The 13620-nt window shown below is 41.0% G+C and overlaps 1 protein-coding gene across 7 annotated transcripts in view; it reads left to right on the top strand.

Moving 5' to 3' along the window:
* The window catches only part of IMMP2L (inner mitochondrial membrane peptidase subunit 2), an 896337-nt gene that overhangs the window by 13553 nt on the left and 869164 nt on the right, over positions 1-13620 (top strand). For 2 of the 7 annotated variants that reach the window (XM_063100444.1, XM_063100450.1), the window contains exon 3: positions 9084-9164. The exons of 3 other annotated variants lie outside the window; for them this stretch is intronic. The gene's annotated coding sequence lies outside the window, so the exon portion shown is untranslated. Of the gene's footprint in view, positions 1-7842; positions 7995-9083; positions 9165-9612; positions 9684-13620 lie in introns of those variants that run through there. 2 more of the 7 variants (XM_063100446.1, XM_063100447.1) reach the window with 2 other exon arrangements.

A 13620-nucleotide genomic window follows, 5' to 3' on the forward strand; every position in this document is an offset into this window, starting at 1 on the left:
AATACTTAGAGGAATGGTCAGTGATATAATAATGTATTAAAATTAGAGAAAACTTTAGACTTCTGAATTTGAGAATGCTCAATGTCCTTACTTCAAGATAAAAGTATAATTGCTATCTCCTGTTAGTACTATTGTCCCCTTTATTATATAGCAATCTCTTTTTTGTATTTCTATTAGCTTAAAGTTACTTTCTTCTGTTTCCTTCAAAATAAATCATATGGCCAAAGACAGAATGATGGAGTATCTTATGTCAAAAGATGTGAGAGTGATTGTTCAAAAGTCCAGAGTGCTAACCGTTACACAGTGGGACCAACGACAAAAGATATAAGAATGACTGTTCAACCACCTACTCCTAAAGTAGATAGATGTGGAGACAAAAACGAACTGTCAACAGCAAACAAGAAAGTACAAACAATTCCTGTTAGGTGTTATTCGACTGATGATATTGAAAATGGGGAGAAGAAAATTTAACAAGCATTCTAGGGAAGCATTTAGTTGAACAACTTTCCAGTTTTTGAATGTGTTTATTTGGAACAACTTTTCTTTGTAGCAACCACATAGAATGTCAGTTTAGAAAATTGAATGGGGTGATGAGATAGATAATACTCTCTCCCTGCAACTGGCCTCTAACTATCTAGGCTAAATGTGGGGAAATTCAGTGATCCTTCCATTTCATGATATTTTCCTGGGCACTTAATCCCATATCTTGAAAGCAGATAAAAAAGGGGTATGACAGTTTGTTTTATATGAAGTGGAGAAATAAAAGTGAAATTGTTGAGTGAATGGCACAAATTTGAGGCCCATGCTTATTCTTCTTGGATTCTATGATAAAAATTGCAGGGAGAGTCAACTATGATTCTTTTTTTATCATCAGGAGTCTCATCACTAACTTGGTCTGATCATCTGGTTATTTAAAGTTGACTAGAGACAATAGCTGTTCCAGACCCTTAGGCAAAAAAGTACAGCAGCACATTACCTTATTCTACCTTTCTGCATCATTCTATCCTACAGTGGTTTAAAATGGATTTATTGGATAACTAAGAGTTATTTGAATAACAATAATAAGTTGTTATTTGAATCAGTTTCAAGTCTGGACACTTAAGTGCTGGTTAAGCTCCAGATGCAGTCAGTGATCTTGTAAAATTCCTCTCTGACCAGCTCATTGTACTTCTTAAAATGATTCTGTGGCTTCTGATTCCCTTAGGTTAAGGTAAAAACTTGTTTATATTGGCTTAAAAGATTCTATCCTATGTGATCCTACTTGCCTGTCCAGCTTTTTTCTTTTTTACTGCAGCATTAGCACTCTGTACTCCACTCAGACTAACTTATAGGCAATAAGTTTTTGTTTACCTTGGCCTTTGTTTCATTTTTAAGTCTGGGTCATATTTTCTCATTTTTCAGATACAGCTTAAAGGCAATATGTTCTTGTTTACCTTGGCTTTTGTTTCATTTTTTAATCAGGGTCATATTTTCTCATTTTTCAGATACAGCCTAAAGGTTTAGAGGCCTCTATCCATTCTCCTTGCTATGTGCTCTCATAGCACAAAATTCACTGGATTTACTTATTTGTCTACCTTGGTATAATGTAGTAGACCCTCACTAAACAATTGTTGAATCAGGTGATCTTGAGTGATTGAGGAGAGAGCAGAGACATCAACTTGAACTGACCTTTGAAGGAAGGAAACATTCAAATAAGGGATACAGTCTGAACAAAGACATAGCAAAAGTCCCTCTGTTCCTAAATTTAAGATCAACAAGTAAACCACTTGGCTACAGTAAGGAGCTGTGGGACACAGAAGTTGAGGTTTTGTGGATGACCTAAATATTAGACCCAGTTGTTCATAAACGATGTATATTTAGTAGTCTATAAACATTAGAGAAGAAATAATTGAAGGACTTTTGAAGGATTTTTGACTGGCGACCCATATGGCAAATGGTGTTTTAGAAAGATTAATCTAACAAGTGTATAGGATCAGTTGGAAGGCAGAGGTAATGATGAAAAAGTAGACCAATTTGGAATCTGTAAATTTTCATTATGGTGACTGAGTGAATAGAAAGGAAGAGATGCTCAGAAATCATTTAAAGAGTGATAAAACTTAACTATAAAAATTCTGCATTGCCAAAAAAAGAATGAAAGAATGCACACTGTATTAAAAAGCAAAGACAAACTAGGAAAAAGATTCGCAACTGTAACAGTAAGAGGGCTAATTTCATAAATACATAAAGAACACCAGCAATGCACTGGGAAAAAAAATTGATAGAGAAATGGACAAAGATATGAAGAATATGAATAGTTCATAAAAGAGAAATGCAAAATAAAACTTTAATGAGATACATTTTTTTAAAAAACCTAATTGGCAGAGAAACATCTTGAAAATACAATGTGTCATTGAAGGTATAGGGAGCTAGGCAGCTGAGCATTGCTAATGGTAGTATGGATTTGTTCAGTTTTCATTGGGGTGAATTTGAAAGTAGTTATCAAAACTTAAAATACATATATTTGAAAAAAACCAAATATTTGATTTCTCTACTGGAATGTATCCTATCGATCTTGTACTTGTGTGAAATAATATCTATTTAAGGATATTCTTGGCAGCAGTTAGAAACAACTTAAATGCCCATCCTTGTGAGACCGTATCAGTAAATTATAGTACATATAATGGAATATCTATCTAGTAGTTGTTAAAAAGAATAAGGCAGTTTATGTATACTGAAATGGAATAATCTTTAAGATATATTAAGTCCAAAAGATAAGGTGCAGAACAATGGGTATTAGTAGGTTATTATTTTGGAGGAGACTAAATTAAGATATGTATTTTCTTGTGTATGCACAGATTATCTCTGGAAGGAATTGCAAGAAAATGGAAAATACCTCTGGGTGTTGGAACTTGATAGCTGGAGAACAGGGGTGGGAGAGAGTCTTGTTTTCCACTCTCTCTTTTTTTGAATTTCGTATTTTACAAAAAAGAAAAAAATAATAAAAACAAGGAAGAAACGTTTGACTCAAAATAAATTTCTATATTTTATATAGTCAACTCTGCGAAATTAGGAAATAGAAAAATGAATTTAAAATGAATCCTGTGGTTCATATATCTGACAAAGGGTTAATATTCAGAGTATATAAAAACTCGTACCACGCAACAACAAAAAACAAATAACCCCATTAAAAAATGGGCAAATGACTTGAATGGACATTTATCCAAAGGAGATATACAAATAGCCAGTAAGGACATGAAAAGATGCCCAGCTGCATATCAAAACCACAGTGAGACTCTATCTCACATGCATCAGGATGACTGCTATCGAATTTGTTGGAAGCTTCTGTGGGTAGAGCTGACCAATCAGACAGACAGAGCTGTTTTCTTCTTGGTTTTCTCTTAATATTGTAAAATATGTTGTCCTTTTTTTCTCTTTCTGCTCTGAGAATATGTGTGTAGGTAAGCTTGATTTCTGGGTGTAGCTATCTTAGTTCTTGGTGTTGTATGTTATTCTGCCTCTCAGAATAAGAAAGAGGGTAGAGGCTTTTGTCTTTTTCCGGCTTGAATTTGTCTTATCCTTGTTTTGTTTGGTGTGTGAACCACTCTCTGGGATCCTTTAATCCTCCTCCAGTTTTGTTTCTTGCTGTGCTGACTCTGCCTGTTTTATTCTTAGGGAAGCCAGTTACATTCCTTTTCCCATAAAAAGCCAATATATGTTATTTTTATGTATGTTGAATGTAAATCTCCCCTCCCCAACTGCTTTTCTCTCATTTTGCTGCTCTGTTACAGTAAGCCTGAGTCCTATTTGCCCTCTGCCACAGAGGCTGTCTTTTCTTAGATTTCTCTCAGCTATTGGAGGAGAATGTCTAGTATACGAAAAGCTAAAGGCATTTTATTCCAAAGTTTTTCCCTAACTAAATCTGTGCATATAAATTCATTGGGCCTTATTGATTTTCTCTGTAACAGGTGAGGTATCCAATTTAGTTGCTTTGTTGATGTTTTATTGTTTTGTCTCGTTGTGCTGTAACCTTGCTCTATCCCTCTTTGCATTAAAGAAATATGAACTGAATTCACAGAGTTGATAGGAACCATACATACTCAATTTTAAGGATAGAATTTGTCCTTTAACCAGTTATTAGATTGCATAGTTTGTTTCCTTGATCTCTTTTTCTTCCTAATTCTCGGGTATTGAAGCCAATAGGATACATATAGCTTTACCATTTAATAAAGGGAGGTGTGGGGGTGGGATAAATTCTGAGTTTATTTTTCCTGCTCATTTTTCTCTCCTGCTAGGAGAAGTGCAGAAGAAGTCTGAGAAAAAGTATTTTCTGTTCAATTTCTATTCAGAATACTTAATGTAGTCAAAGGGGAAAGAAAGATATTCTCAAGGATTGCTATTTGATTATAGAATAAAAAAAAATTAAAAGTGATGGTTTATCTGCAGTGTGATTCTCTGTTGGGGAAAGTTGGATATCCTATTAGCATTGATTTTATATCTTTTCCTTTTAGCAAATATATGATTGGATCTGAAGATATAAAGACTATACATTTGCTCTCATACAAAATTTAATTTTATGGTAGTATCATTGACTACCTAATTTTTATCTTTGTTTAAAGTATTTTTGACTGAGAAGTCTGGTTGGTTAGAAAACATGCTGTTGAGTCCAGTACTTTGGGATTAATCAAGAGTGGGCTTATTGGCTCACAGAGAGGGCTCATTCTACCCTTTGTCCAACACATATTTTTGTTCTCAAGCAAACTAGTATGGGTAAGTTTGGGAGGAGTATGTTGTACTAGTAGGCCCTACCAATTGCAGGAGGTTACTGGGGTGGAGTTGTGATTGTTAATAAGCTTTGTATGTGAAAAGTATAGCATGTTAATATGGTTATGAACATTTAATAGGTAACGTAACTACTGCAGAAAAAGTAGTAGTTTAAAATTAATTGCAGTTTTAGTTTAAAAATGTGGTTGATTCTTAAGTACTTTGTTCTGTATTTGCTTTTATATTCATTGAAAATATTACACATGAAGATATGCTTTAAACCCTGTAAACTGTTTTTCTAGTATTAACTAAACAATTGTGGAAAATGTTACTCTTGAAAGGTCATGTTGATTTTTCTGGCATTTCCAATTTTACGTTTTATACATACAGTTGAATTGGTTTAGCTTCTAGTTGAGAGTTTAAAGATCCAGGTAATAAACGTAAAAGGGAAATTGTAAAAGGGCACACAATGTTTTGGAATGTACAAATCTTTCAGTTTTCTTTTGTTTCAGCAGTGAAATTCCAAATTCTAAGAGGCAACTGAGAGGGCTGAAAGGACAGCAGGATAATAAGGGCCTTCAGTACTTGTTAAGTTCGAAGACAACTTTAATATTTTTCTGTTAATTGATGTTGCATATAGATTTTGTACTTTTCTTCTTTTTCTACCTCTTTTCCATTTGAATGAGACTTGAGCATTTATCTTTTACATAGTGGATTGGATTAATTGTGTATTCAGAACACTTCTTTCGAATAAGTTACATCTGAATGCTGCAATAGCAGTTATGAAATCAATAACTCATTCTGCCCTGTATTTATTGGGAGTGGTGAATATCTACTGGGAGTGGCGAATGACTGGGAGGCAGCATAGCATAGTACTTAAAAACAAAGGCCACAGGGTCAAATAATCTGGATTCAGCCATGCTATTGACTATCTGTGTGACCATGGGAAGATTGAACACACTGAGCATCAGTTTATATCTTTTAAAATGAGGATAAAAATAGAGTTAATGCAGGGATTAAATGAGGTAATTAGCATAACAAAACTTTCAATTTTAATATCTATAATACAGTGATATAATATTTTAAACACAAAATTAATATTATTTACTAGACTGAAGTTTTTATTTCACTGTTTTCACAATAAAATTGTTATTTACAGTTTTTCTTTCTTATCCCAATTAATGCTTCCTTCAGCATTTGTAGATTTGGTCATAGTTTGTGGAAGAGTCATTTTGACTGATTTTGTGAATGGCTAGTCACTCTATTAAAAATGAAACAAAACCTCACTGTACCATTAGTCAAAAAATTTTATGTGACTATTTAATATCTGTACTGAAGTTAACACCAAAAATTTAGCAAAATGTGGGAATAATTTCGGCCAAGGAAAAATAACCTTTTAAATATTTCCTGGAGGATTCTGTTATTTGCATCTCACTTTTAAAACTGACCTTTTATCTGTGATTTTATTATGGCTGTTTTTGCTTGACATGTATGAAGAGGTAAAATTGCCACTTTTCTTTTTAATTATTTGTGTAACAAACTAATTGGCTAGGGAAGGGTATTTGAGTGATATGCCTAGTCTTTTTGCAGAACAAAAGCTACATTAGGTTCTGAAAAAATTCTTTATTCAAAACTGATATTAATTTAAATTGTTTGATATTTCTGTTTGGCTCATATATTTTTATCTAGCTCGCATATTCTCTAAAACCTATCAAAATTGTTACTGGATTTTCTAAGCCATTAACATAACAGCCATTGTGACATGCTCTAATATTATTTAATGTTGATCAGACAATAAAAATAAGTTTCTCATAAAATGGGAGAGGTCAGGCGATTATTCTCAAGGCTACTAAACTGTTGATAAAGATGAAAACAAACTTTTTCTGACCAGTATGAAAATAATTTAGTTTTATTTATTATTATTGGTTCTTATTTGCAAATGGAGTCATACTTATTTTTGCTGCTGAAAGTAGGAATGTATTAGAATCTTCTCAAATGTGTGTGTTTTCCCATATCACCTAACCAGCCACTCAACATATGTTTATTAAATGAGCACAGGTATGAATTAGAGACTAGATAAGAAATTTAACAGTGTCACCATTAGAAGTGAACATAATTTCATGAGTGTGATGACATTGCAGCTGAAGTCAGAAATGGTCTTGGAGCATGGGCACAATTGATATTGATGGGACACATTATGGAAGACAGGTGATTTTAGTACTGAGAGAGAGGTTGCCATTTTGTTACGGAAAGTAAAAGCCTGTAGTTAGACCCATAGAATCATAGTTGGAATGTAAGACTTGTGCACCGTGCACAAATCCCACACGTCGGGATGGCTCACCTCACAAAGACCACGAGACAGAGACCGCTGCAATCAAGCAAGAGGAGTTTATTCCAGCATGCTGGGGTCACTCAGTCTCCTGGACAGGAGCGACCCCCGAGCTCTTAACACAAGCACTTTTTATACAGTTTGATAGGCAGACTTTTTGCAACAGGACGAGTTGTATACTGCTTACGGGTTATCTGAGGTGACCTTTAGATTTATTGGGGGCCTTTAGCGGGCTGGCACCCCGATAAGGAACAGTATATTTCCCAATTGTTTATCTTCCTTGTGGCCAGGTGGCCTCTAGATAAGGAACTGGTCAGTTCCTGGGACCGGGTGGTGGTTAATCCCTTCCTGGAATTTAGCGTGCCTGGGCCCTCCTGGCCTCTACTTAACCCCTTAGAAGGTGCCTTGCTTAAAATGGCATTTTCTCGTTTTTAGCAAGCATTAGTACAGAAGCAAATTGCGCATATTAAAGTTATTTTTTTCTCTACAACTCCCCCCTTTTTCTTGTGCGTATTTCAATCATGAAATACTTGTCTCTTGTTGATTTAATTCCTGATATTGTTGTCTTAACATCATAATTTGAACAATACTAACACGTTCTCTAACCAAAGCTAGCAGGCGATTTAAAATGCAGGGACCGAAGGTCAGAAGCAGTATTAAAATAATAGTGGTCCTAACAGGGTTGACACAAGAGTCGTGAGCCAGGGGGAGCAGTTGAACCATGACTCAAACCAGCCCTGATTTTGTTCTCTTTCTCTTTTCCTTTTGGCTAGGCCTTCCCTGATTTTGGCCATGGAGTCTTTAATTACCCGAGTGATCAATGTAAAAACAACATTCTTCTTTTAGTGTGGCGCAGAGTCCCACCTGCTGAAGGAACAAGAGGTCTAGTCCCCTTCTATTCTGTAGGCCCACCTCAGAAAGAGAGGTGAGGGACTCTTGTAATTTAGTAATTGAATTTTCTATTTCTTTAATATCAGCATCTATGACTGCCTGCAAGCTTTGGTAATTCTGATGTTGAATAACCAGAGGTGAAGCTCCTGTACCTGCCCCAGCTGCTCCCAATCCTAAGCCTAAGAGGACAGAGAGCGTGATACTTAGGGGCTCCCTTTTGGTTCGGTAGTTCCCATTATTTTTATCCCAATATGATAATAGTTCTTCATAGGGATGATAAGCGAGCCGAGGCAACAACCAAACCAAGACACAGAAATCTTGGGTCCCTTTTAGGACCTGTAAGCTAACACAGGGTGTGACCCCAGTAGCGCAGGCCCACCATCCTTCTGGAGGGGGCAACAGATATGTGTCACTAGACCACTGGGTCATGTTAAGAGTCTGGTTGCACAGCTGGCTGTGTGAGGAAGGTATTCTTCCCACACATGTTCCCTGCCCCGTAACAGCTGACAGAGTGAGTTTGACCTGTCGTTGCTGCCAACGACAGTTGGAGACATCAGTTGTAGTATTAATTTCATTTCTGAAGGCTATTCCTTCATAATATGGGGGAGCAACATTATAACAAAGCCAGCAGGAGCAGGTAGCATTGGGGTTGGTACTATTTAAGACCTTGAAGGCTTCTGAAATTAAGCGGAATAATCCAGTTTGTTTTTGAGGCTTAGGCTCAGGGGGCTGAGTTATTTCCTTTGGTGCTGCAGCTTCTGACCCTGCAGTGGGGACTGAGGACTCTGGTTGGGTACCTGGGGATGCTGGGGTAGTCTTTGGTTTGACCCTGGAATTAGGTATTTATTTGGACCTATGGCAGTATACTGGGTTTCTATTTTGAGTTTGATGGTAAACAACAGCCCATCATCATATTCTGTTCTATAAAACCATAGTCCCCATGTAAATCCCTTTCCCATCCGATGGCTTTTTTTCCTGAATCTGTGAAGGACATTCGAGGGGGTGGCACCATCCCCTGCAGGCAGGGACAGTCTTTTGGTGGGTATAATTAGCAGTTACCTTTATATAATCCCAGGGTGATGATGGACTCTAATATGTGTCTCCCGTGGTCTCGCACCCCCAGCTCTTGCAGAAATAACCTGCTTTTTCTCCACATCGGGAGCTGAGTTTCCTGTTGCGGTGGAACCCAGGGCATACATAAAAGGTGAGAGCACTTAGCCGACTCCTTCTAGAAGGGGTTGCACAACCTACCCCTCCTGATATTCCAGGATGGCCTGGTGGGCTGGGGGAGATAGGGGGTTTACGGCTATCAAAGTATTCTTCTAAATCCCAGTTGCCTGGGGCTCCTAAAGCTAGTTTACACACATCTGGAAATAAGTCAGGCCACCACCCTCCTGTAGTTACCTTGGATTGACTTCAGATTGTATCTCCCACCCCATTTACAACATACCAACTGAAATTTCTGGGGATATGTGGGCTGCTAGCTCTTGCGCCCTGGAAGAGAATTGTTAAGCATAAGAGGAGCAAGAGAGTTTCCATCTTACAACATTTAGGGTGTCCGAACAATTTTCAGTCTTAAGGGGTGCTCCTTGGAACTCTAGACTCTCCAGGCGGCGTCTCCAGGTCCTTGGTCCTCTGGCGGCGCAGGTTTTACGTGCGAGGCGTGGATCCAAGCGGAGATCCCGTCTACCTTCACTGCCGTTGGGGTTGTTAAGAGCACCAGGTAAGGTCCTTTCCAGCGGGGTTCCAGGGCCTGGGAGTGATGTCGTCTCACATAGACTGTGTCTCCAACCTGGAACTGGTGAGAAACTTTGGGGGTCCCAGGTTCATAGGCGGCCTCCAGCTGCATCCAGACTTCCTTCTGCACCGCTTGTAGTCCTTTCAACCTGGCATATAAGTCACTGTTACTGTGGCAAGTAGTTTCAAAGGCGTTCCCCAGTAAAGTCAAGGGGGCAGGGGCACCATAGAGAATTTCAAAGGGAGTCAGGTTGAACCAGGAGGGGGTGTTCCTAGCTCTAAACAGGGCCAAGGGAAGAAGCACCACCCAGTCTACGCCAGTCTCCATGGTTAATTTAGTCAGGGTCTCTTTTAGAGTTCTGTTCATCCTTTCTACCTGTCTTGAACTCTGGGTTCTATAGATACAATGTAATTTCCAATCGACCCCTAGGTCTATTGGCCACTCCCTGGCTTACCTTGGCAACGAAGGTGGGTCCATTGTTGGACCTGATTACCTTGGGCACCCCGAAGCGTGGAAAGATTTCTTCCGGGATTTTCTTGACCACGACTGTGGCTGTTTCTTGTTTTGTTGGGAATGCTTCTACCCACCTGGAGAAGGTGTCTATAAAAACTAGGAGATACTTGTAACCATATCTGCCTGGCTTGATCTCTGTAAAATCTACTTCCCAATACACCCCTGGTCTGTCTCTCCTGAGTCTCTTGCCAGGTCCCGCTGTATTTTTGCAGACATTTACTTTTTGACCAGGTACACAGCTTTTAACTATCTGTTCTGCTAATTGTTTTAGCCCTATGATATGATATTTTGTCCTCAGGGCAGTCTGGGCCAATTTGTTTACTCCCAGATGAGTCCATTGGTGCATTTGTTGGATCATGGTGCGTGCTTGTTCTTGTGGCAAGGTAGGCTTGCCTGACGCTGCATGCCAGCGCCCTTTTTCCTGATCAAAGTGGTTATCCTCAGCAGAGTATTTAAACTTGGGCTTTTCTAGCTTAGGGACGTTAACTAACAGAATAGGCGTGGACCCGTGGGCTGCCGCCCTTGCTTCAGAATCAGCCAAGTTGTTTCCTCTGGCGATGGGGGAATCCCCTTTTTGGTGCCCTGGGCAGTGTATGATACTCACTTTTAGTGGTCGGTGAAGGGCCTCCAGCAGGGCTACGATCTCTGCCTTGTTTTTGATCTCTTTTCCTCCAGAGGTCCTCAGACCCCGCTGTTGATAGATAGCACCGTGCACCTGGGCAGTGGCAAAGGCATGCCTGCTGTCTGTGTAGATGTTGATTCTCTTGCCCTCTCCTAGTTCAAGAGCTTTTGTGAGGGCAATGAGTTCTGCCTTCTGAGCGAACATTCCTGCAGGTAGGTAGGGCCTGTGCCCATATCAGGTTCTGGCCATCTACTATAGCGGCTCCTGCCTTTCATACTCCTTCCTCCAGGAAACTGCTGCTGTCAGTAAACCAGGTGGCTTCGGCGTCCATCAGAGGCTGATCTGACAAGTCTTTCCGCCATCCACATGCCTCTGCCAGCACTTGTTGGCAGTCATGGATAGGAGGGTTGAGGTCAGGGTCTGGAAGCAATGTGGCTGGATTTAAGCTCGCCGGGGGAGCGAAAGTAACTCGGTCTGAGTTCAGTAACAGAGTCTGATAGTGAGTCATGCGAGCATTTGTGAGCCAGCGGTCGGGGGGCTGGTGGACAATACTCTCTAAAGCATGAGGTGCCGAGATTACTAAACTCTGTCCCATAGTCAACTTGTCAGCATCTTTTACCAGAACAGCTACTGCCGCTATGATCCTTAGACAAGCTGGCCACCCTGAGGCTACTGGGTCTAGTTTTTTTGACAGATATGCTACAGGCCTTTTCCAGGGGCCCAGTTTTTGAGTTAGGACCCGCTTTGCAACCCCCTTATTTCCTACCACATATAGGTGGAAGGGTTTGGTTATGTTGGGGAGCCCCAGAGCCAGTGCGGACATCAAGGCCGTCTTGATGTTGTTAAAAGCCTGTTGTTCTTCCTTTCCCCACTTGAAAGGCTGACTGTTCTTAGTGAGGGGATATAATGGGGCTGCCATCTCAGCAAAACCAGGTATCCATAGGCGGCAGAACCCGGCGGTACCTAAAAATTCCCTGACTTGTCTTGGGTTAGCGGGTGGCGGGATGTGAAACACTGTCTCTTTTCTGGCCTCAGACAACCATCTTTTCCCGTCTTTAAGAAGGTACCCCAGGTAACTGACCTGTCGCTTGCAGGTCTGAGCCTTTTTGGCGGAGGCTCGATAGCCCAGTTCTCCCAACTCTGAGGAGACACTTTGTTCCTTCCAGACACAGTTCTTTGTCAGCTGCTGCCAGGAGGAGATCATCTACATACTGCAACAGAGTTACCTGGGGGTTAGAGGCCCGGAACATAGCTAAGTCTTGGTGGAGGGCCTCATCAAAGATGGTGGGCGAGTTTTTGAATCCTTGAGGCAGGCGGGTCCACGTAAGTTGCCCTGCTAGGCCAGTCTCTGGATCTTTCCACTCGAAGGCAAAGTAATCTTGACTTTTTACAGTCAGCAGCAAACAGAAGAATGCATCCTTGAGATCCAGTACCAAATACCAGGTCCTGTCTGGAGGTAAAGAACTTAAAAGATTATAGGGGTTAGGAGCTGTGGAGTGGAGGTCGGCCACCCGCTTGTTTACCTCTCGGAGGTCTTGGACCGGTCGGTAGTCATTAATCCCAGGTTTTTGGACCGGTAGCAAGGGCATGTTCCAGGCTAATTGGCACTTTTGTAAGATCCCCAGCTGGAGCAAATGGGCAATGTGGGGTCGGATGCCTTCGTGTGCCTCTCGGGACATTGGGTATTGTCGGACAGCTATAGGGCTGGCCTGGGCCTTCAGCTCTACGTGGACAGGGGGCCGGTTCTTAGCCTTCCCTATCCCCGCAGTTTCTGCCCACGCCTGGGGTAGCTTTCTAACCACCAGTCCATCTGTCCGGTCTCCCGCCCTTGTTTTTCAAACAATCGGTATTCATCTTCCAGCCTGAGAGTGAGTACCTGGAGAGGCTTTCCTTGTTGATTTAACACCCAAGGTCCCTCAGGGTCAAAATGAATTCGAACACCCATTTTGGTGAGGAGGTCTCTTCCCAGTAGTGGGTAGGGGCACTCAGGAATGACCATGAACGAGTGGGATACCTGGCCCACGCCTAGGTCCACTGTTCTTTGGGTAGTCCATGAGTACTGCCTGTACCCTGTAGCCCCTTGTACCCATGACTTCTTTTTGAGAAGGGGTCCATTTGCTTGTTGTAACACTGAATTTTCGGCTCCAGTATCTACCACGAACTGAGTAGGCTTCCCCTCCACTGTTAGAGTTACCCTTGGTTTGGGGAGGGGGTCCGAACCCCGTCCCCTCTAATCACTGTCATCCTGCAGGGCCAAGACTTTGGGGGCCTGAGGCTTTTTCTTTTTCTTGCGGCATTCTCGGGCCCAGTGTCCTTTCTCCTTGCAGTACGCACATTGATCCTTTGCCAGGGGTCCCTTCCTGTTGTCTGGTACTGGGCTTCCTAGTTTCCCTGACTACAGTGGCCAGAATTTTGTGAAAATTTCTTTCTTGGTGCTTTTCCCTCTTTATTTCTTTAGCCTCCTGCTTTTTCTGTTTTCTCTCTTCTTTTTCTTCCTCTGACTCTCTATTATGATAAACCTCTTCAGCCACCTGCACTAATTCCCGCAACGACTTATCTTGTAACCCTTCCAGCTTCTGCAGTTTCTTCCTGATGTCTCTACTAGACTGGTCAATAAAAGCAACTGTCACTGTAGCCTTGTGCTCCTCATTACTAGGATCATATGGGTTAAACTGACGGAATGCCCCCATGAGTCTCTCCAAAAATGCTGACGGAGACTCATTGAGCCCCTGGATTACCTCTCTTACCTTAGTCAAATTGGTGGGGCATTTTGCTGCCCCTCGGAGA

The sequence above is a fragment of the Cynocephalus volans genome, chromosome 6 (genome assembly GCF_027409185.1).
Source record: "Cynocephalus volans isolate mCynVol1 chromosome 6, mCynVol1.pri, whole genome shotgun sequence".
NCBI classification, from domain to species: Eukaryota; Metazoa; Chordata; class Mammalia; order Dermoptera; family Cynocephalidae; genus Cynocephalus; species Cynocephalus volans.